The sequence below is a fragment of the Primulina tabacum genome, chromosome 5 (genome assembly GCF_025594145.1).
Source record: "Primulina tabacum isolate GXHZ01 chromosome 5, ASM2559414v2, whole genome shotgun sequence".
NCBI classification, from domain to species: domain Eukaryota; kingdom Viridiplantae; phylum Streptophyta; class Magnoliopsida; order Lamiales; family Gesneriaceae; genus Primulina; species Primulina tabacum.
The window spans coordinates 28487158-28494383 of record NC_134554.1 but is presented as its reverse complement, the minus strand read 5'-3'; positions in this window follow the sequence as shown (position 1 = coordinate 28494383).

Below are 7226 nucleotides of genomic sequence, written 5' to 3'. Positions count from 1 at the left end.
TTGGCTTGAATCACCCTTGGCAAATTCTCGAAAATTCCTTCAATGTTTAAGCATGTGTGTGCCGTGTAGGGTGGGGCAATTTTTCAGAGTTGTGGCCGTGTGTTTGTGTATGAATTGTAGGGTTTTGGGGTGCTAATCATGTATTATATACTAATTAACACTAACAAGGCTTTTAGGCCTATTAAGCCATCAATTAGGCCCATTAGTTTAATTAGGATTTAAATAGAATATTAAAATAGTTTTTGGTAAAATAGTTTGTAGATTAAATAGCCGGGTTGCTAAAAAGTTCGCATTTATGATGAAAAACCAACACCGATAAAATTTTCGTCCCGGCGTATTAAATCATCTCAAAACCCCATATTTTCAAAAATAAGAAAAAACATCACCCATAATTTAAATAATTAAAAGCAATTATTCCAATAAAAACATTTTCTATTTTTCACCTTCGGTCTCCATTCCTCGATCGCAACTCGAATAACATTTAAAATACATTTTAATGCAACCATATATAAAAATATAATTTAAACATACAAATATGCAAAACATAATTAATTAATACAATTAAATCATTTAATTGAAATACACAAAGAATTTAATAATTTGTGCATGTGGTTCGCATGGACCTTTAAATTTTCGGGGCGTTACTGTTCAATGTAATGGACTGTACAGTTGAAGAGGGCTTAAAAGATTTGATTTGTACTCTACTCATATCACGAAGGTGCATCTTCTTTTCGGTAGCTCATCACATAAGAACTCCAAAGTTAAGCGTGCTTGACTTGGGGCAATTTTGGGATGGGTGACCTCCTGGGAAGTTTCTCAGGGTGGGTGTGAGTGAGGACATAAGCACGCTGGAAAGACTCGTCTTGATACAGTGAGGACAGTCGTCGAATCTGGGCCATTACAGATAGTACCTGCAAGAACCAGTCGTTTATGATTAATGTATAGTACGGTCCCTTAATCTCATATATCACGATCGAATCTGCAATCATTGGTTCATCGAGGGTTGCATAATAATTAGATAACTATGTGACACATTTAAATTGTGGCATCGCATGTACTATTGTAGAACTCCTTCTCTAGCGTATATCTCATACTCTGGCCAGAGATTCCATGCACTATTATTTCATCAGATCACATATGATATCCACACCCGTAGGTAAGCGGTGAATTCCCGACTACAATGCACTGGCTCCTACATGTGTCACAACTGTACCCAATCTCGCCACATGATGACTCTCCTGGAGCCGGTAAACGAGTCAAAGTACAGCCATAACATATAGAGCCCCAGTGTTGTCCCGGGTCGTAAGGACTAATGGTATACAATCATAACCACGGATTTATCCTATCGATTAATGACAACCACTTGGAAAGTCCAAGGGAGGATTTTTCGGTATATCATCATATGACTACCCATCTGCATGTGTGGACATCTCTATGCCCTTTCCAAGAAACACGATACACAACATCACATATGCTAGTCTCGAGCTCAAGCGACCTTTATTCATATTTTAGGCGGCTGAATCAACTAAGAACGAATTTAGATCATACAATGTTTACAAATGAGTTTCAATATCGAATTACGATTCATTTGTATTTAAGTATAATCAAGGTCTTTATCTATGTTGTTAACATGTGTATACCGATAAAGAAATAACAAACCATGAAATGAATTATATTAAAATAAAGATTGTTTATTAAAACCGAGTCAATAAAATTCATAACCAATAGTTGTCTTACAGAGCATCTACTCTAACAATCTTCCACTTGCCTTGGAGCCAACTACCCATAAAATTTAATCTCATTGCTTCGTGATGCTTCTCAAACAATGGTCCTTGCAAGGGCTTTGTAAGTGGATCATCCACATTATCTGCAGAGGGGACTCTTTCGACTGATACATCTCCTCTTCCCACAATCTCCCGAATTATGTGAAATTTCCTCAGTATATGTTTGGATCGCTGATGAAACTTTGGTTCCTTTGCTCGCACAACGACACCAGTGTTGTCGCAGTACACCGGGACTGGATCAACTCCATTAGGAATAACACCCAACTCTTGGACAAAATTCATCATCCAAGTGCAGCATTGTGAATATCTTTGGTATCGTAAGTCTTGATTTTATTGCTTTGGATTTGATTGAATAGAATTCTTGAAGTTGTGCACGAAAGATATTCAATAAATTGCCCGAGTGAGTTTGTTATTAAGGATTGTTGGATTGAGCATTGCATGTTATAGGGAAGTGGTGATCGATATATTGTGTTGATATTATGGTAGATATATTGTTGGAATATCGTTGTTCCGAGGCATTGTTGTAGGGACAAATGCTATAGAGCGAGGTTATTATTTGAGCTAAAGCATGCCGCCGAAGAAGAAGAGTAAGCATGTTGAATCTAGGGATGGTGAGTTTTCTGCTACTGGTTTTGATAGACGACGATTCTGGGATGCTGTCGCCGCTCAAAATTATATAAAACTGCAAGAGAAAAACATGCAGCGGAAAGGGGGATGGATCAGAGCGTCCCGGGTTGTGAGACATTAGTTCTGGCTCCGTATTTGCAATGGAATGAGTTTGTGAAGCCGCCTACAGATGCTGTGATGTCCCTTGTTCAGGGATTCTCTGCAAATTTAAAAGTCAAGCACGAGGACTATCACGTAAAAATCAGAGAACAGATGGTTAATTTCGACAGTAGACTATCAACATGTTGTAATCGATGCCTGATTATGACACTGACGAGTACACGAGATTCATGAGAGAGGCCTATCCCTATGAGGCAATCATCACCGCACATTGTGAGCCGGGCACGGTTTGGAAGCTCAATAATCAGCAAGCCCCGGTCATGTTCCCAATGACATCCATGATCAAGGAGGCATATAACTGGTATCATTTTTTCGCTTCGTGGTTGATGCCATCTGGGCATATTTCTGATGTGACGAAAACGAAAGCAAGATTGGTTTAATCTATCATCACCGGCAAGACAGTGAATGCAGGCCGGGTGATCATGACTTATGTTGGAAACTAAGTTTTGGTGGTTTGACAAACTAAGAATTTATACTTATTGGAATAACTGATCAAAGGATAATGAGCTTAACTGACAGTTGCCAATAGCTAAAGATTAATGCGTACATTATCAACAACAACTGAAGCCAGCTGAATCTTATTTACGTCGAACTGATCAGTTAGAATCAAACTGATAGCTGATCTTTCAGCTATACACGTCATCACTTGAGAATGAAAACCGACAAATAGTACAAACAGACTGCAACTCGTAGTGGAATGCCGCATTTCAGAGTCTACAATGTACAAATGTCAGAAGAATATTGACGTGGCAAACAACGGCTATAAAGAATCAAATTGTATTTATTGTTACCATTGAAGAGTTGCCTATAAATAGGCGAGAAGAGCAGTTGAATGATATATACAAGCTTTTATTCATCTTGCTGTTACGCTGCTCAAAAACATTCATAAGCTCAGAGTTATCAGAAATATCAGTAGCATTTAAGGCTAAATTTCGAGCTTAAATAGCACAAGTCATTTGTTGTATATTCATTCAAGTTGTGCTAAGATCAGTTTACGAACTGTAAGAAAAGTGTATACTAAGAGTTTCAGTTTTGGCATTGTTAAGTCCAAAACTGAAGTGGGTCTATACAAACTTGTATTGATCAAATTTTTTTAGTAAATATCTTATCCTTGTGATATAAGGGGTGACGTAGGAGGGATTCAATCTCCGAACATCCATAAACTCTTGTGTGTCATTTTATTTCAGTTACATATTCTATCTTTCAATCAGTTTACTTCCGCAACTGTTTTCCAAGTTAAACTGATTGTCATTGACTGACAAGATTTTCAGTTTCAGTTTTTTACAAAACTGACACTGTTTTTTCCAAAAGCTACATAATCGAAAGTGTTTATTCAACCCCCCTCTTCTAAACACTTATTCCAGTAGTCAACCGATCCAACAAGTGTTATCAGAGCCTTGTTAAATCTTGTCTAAGAATACTTTCATTCATTAAATTCATTACCATGGCATCTTTCAATAAAATCCCTATGTTTTCCAGAGAAGACTTCGATGATTGGAAAATCAGGATGCAGGCTCACTTAGCTGCACAAGATGATGACATGTGGTATGTCATCACTGAAGGTCCGATGAAAATATTGAAAGGCAACACAGCAGTTGCTATCACAGATGGGGAACCTCATAGAATTGAAAAGCCCAGAGATGAAGGGACTGCTGAGGATAAAAAAAAAGCAAATTTGGACAACGTGGACAAAGATATATTATACAAAACGCTGGATAAAGTCACATTCAATAAAATCAAGATGTTGAAAACCAGCAAAGAAATATGGGAAAAGTTTATCCAGTTATGCGAAGGCAATGAGCAGACAAAGGAAAACAAATTATCAGTTGCCGTTCAGAAGTTTGAAAACATAAAGATGAAAGTTGGTGAATCTATGCATGACTATGATGAAAGGATCAGTGGAATCATCAATGAGCTGAATGCACTAGGAAAAATGTATTCAAACAAAGAAGCAGCACTGAAGGTTATTAGAGGTCTTCCCAAGGAATGAGATGTGAAGACTATGGCTATGAGGGAGTCGAAAGATCTCAACAAGATCGAATTCCACGATTTGTTTGCCGATCTTAAAGCTTACGAATTTGAATTGCATACCAGAGAAGGAGAGCCTTCTACACCATCTGCAACAACATCTTTAACTGCAGTGAGACTGGAACCAACTGGTTCAGCTGACAAAACTGCTGATCGATTGAGCAATAATGCAATGTCATTTTTTATCAAGAAATTTGGAAGATTCATGAGAAAGAATCAAGGAAACTTTCAGAAGCAATTCCAGAAGAACCAGACCAAAGAAGAATCCTATGTGTGTTACAACTGTGGTAAACCTGGACACTTCATAACAGACTATCCTAGACCAAACAAGGACAGTCGAGGGTCAACTGATAAAGGGAAGAAGTCCTATGATCATAGAAGAATGACTAAGGATGAAAAGAAATCATTCAGAAAGAAGCAGGAAGTGTTCTTAGCTGAAGAGAGCAAATCCAAATGGGCTGAAACTGATAGTGATGAATCAAAACCAGATAACTCAAGCAGCTCAACTGAAGATGAAGAAGAGATAAAATGTCTAATGGCAGATGATGTCCAACTGGAATCCGCTAGCGAACAGGTATTTGATTTTAGCTCAACTAATTTTACACGAGAGGAACTCATTACCACCCTGCATGACATGGTAAATGAGTATCAAAAACTTCCTCGATCATTCGAGAAAGTCAAAGGTGAGAGAAATGATACCAAAGAAAATAAAACTGAAACTGAAGAATCAGTTGAAGTGTTGAATCTAAAAGGGGAGATCGCAAAGCAGAAAGCTGAACTGAATGAGAATCAAGCTTTGATATGTCAGTTGAAAATCAAAATTTTAAAACATTGTGAACTGATACAAGCTTGGAACAAGTCGTCAGTTACTTTAACTGAAATGCAGAATGCTCAAAAATCAGTTGATGATAAAACCGGTTTGGGATTTAACAGTCAAATTGATTATTCTGCAAATGATGCTCAGCCAAAGTTGAATAAAGGCAAAGGAAAATATGTTACCTTTGTAAAATCAACTGTGGAAAATGAATTTTCAGAGCCAAGTAAACCGGCTGTTCAAAAGATCGAAAGTATGAACAAAGGCAAAAGGTATGGTATTGGATATGGCTATTAGAGTTCAACTGACTCATGTAACTTGTCAGTTAAATGATTCAGTTACAAAAGACAGTACTCTAGGAATGGCTATTCCAATTACTACAACCAAAAGCCAGTTCAGAAATGATATCAAATGAACAGTCAGTTGAAAAAGGACAAAAATCATATTGTTTCTCCCTCATTTCACACACCCAACAACCAAAAGCCTGGAAAAGTAATCTGGAACACTGCAACTGGAAGGTCAGTTAGACTAATCCAAGTCTGGGATCCTAAAAAACTAATAAATTTAAGACCCAAATAAATAAGGTTACCAAAATTATATTCTGTGTGTGATTACAGAAAACAGGTATAATCAAAGAATCCACATGGTATCTAGACAATGGATGTTCAAGACATATGACAGGAGATGCAAATATGCTATCCAAACTGATAAAATACAATGGACCAAACATCAGCTTTGGGGACAACTCCAAAGGTAAGACTGTGGGTAAGGGTAAGCTTATCCACTGTAATTTTACAATTAAAGATGTATTGCTAGTTGAGAATTTGAAGTATAACTTGATAAACATCTGTCAGTTATGCGACAATAATTTCTCAGTACAATTTGATAAACACACTTGTTCAGTTAAAAACTCAACTGATGAAGTCATTCTAACTGGCAATCGATGTGGAAATACATACAAAGTTAGCTAGAATGAACATTCTTATGCACCAGTTTGCTTCATAGCTTCTAAATCTTCTAAAAATTGGTTATGGCATAAGAGATTGAATCACTTAAAACTTTAAATCTATTGTCTATCTGAGTAACAACAATCTGGTAACTGGCTTGCCCAAAATAGATTTTTCAAAAGAGAAAATTTGTTCAGCATGTCAGTTTGGTAAACAAGTAAGATCCTCGTTTAAAAACAGAAGTTGTAAATCATCTTCCCGATGCTTAGAACTGTTGCATATGGATCTTTTTGGTCCAATACCAGTCATGAGTTTAGGGGGAATGAAATACACTCTGGTGGTTGTAGAAGGTTTTTTAAGATTTACTTGGATCAAATTTCTCAAATCTAAAGAACAAACTGTTGTACAACTGATCAAGCTTTTCAAAAGATTATCAAATGAAAAATCAGTTGGGATTGATCGAATAAGGTCGGATCAAGGGACTGAATTTATCAATCAAACTCTTTCAAATTTTTTAGAAAATAATTGAATTAAGCATGAGCTCTCAGCAGCAAGAACTCCTCAGCAAAATGGTGTAGCTGAGAGAAGAAACCGGACCCTAAAAAAAGCTTCTAAAACAATGCTTGCTGATTCTGGTATTTCTCAAAAGTTTTGGGCAGAAGCAGTAAACACTGCATGTTATACTCATAACAAATCAATGATTAATAAGAATCATTTGAAAACACCATATGAGATCTGGCATGGACGAAAAAGTGTGGTTTCTTACTTTAAAATATTCGGATGCAGATGTTTCATTCCTGACAATGGCAAAAATCATTTAAAAGCCTTTGATGCTAAATCTGCAGAGCGAATAATTCTGGGATATTC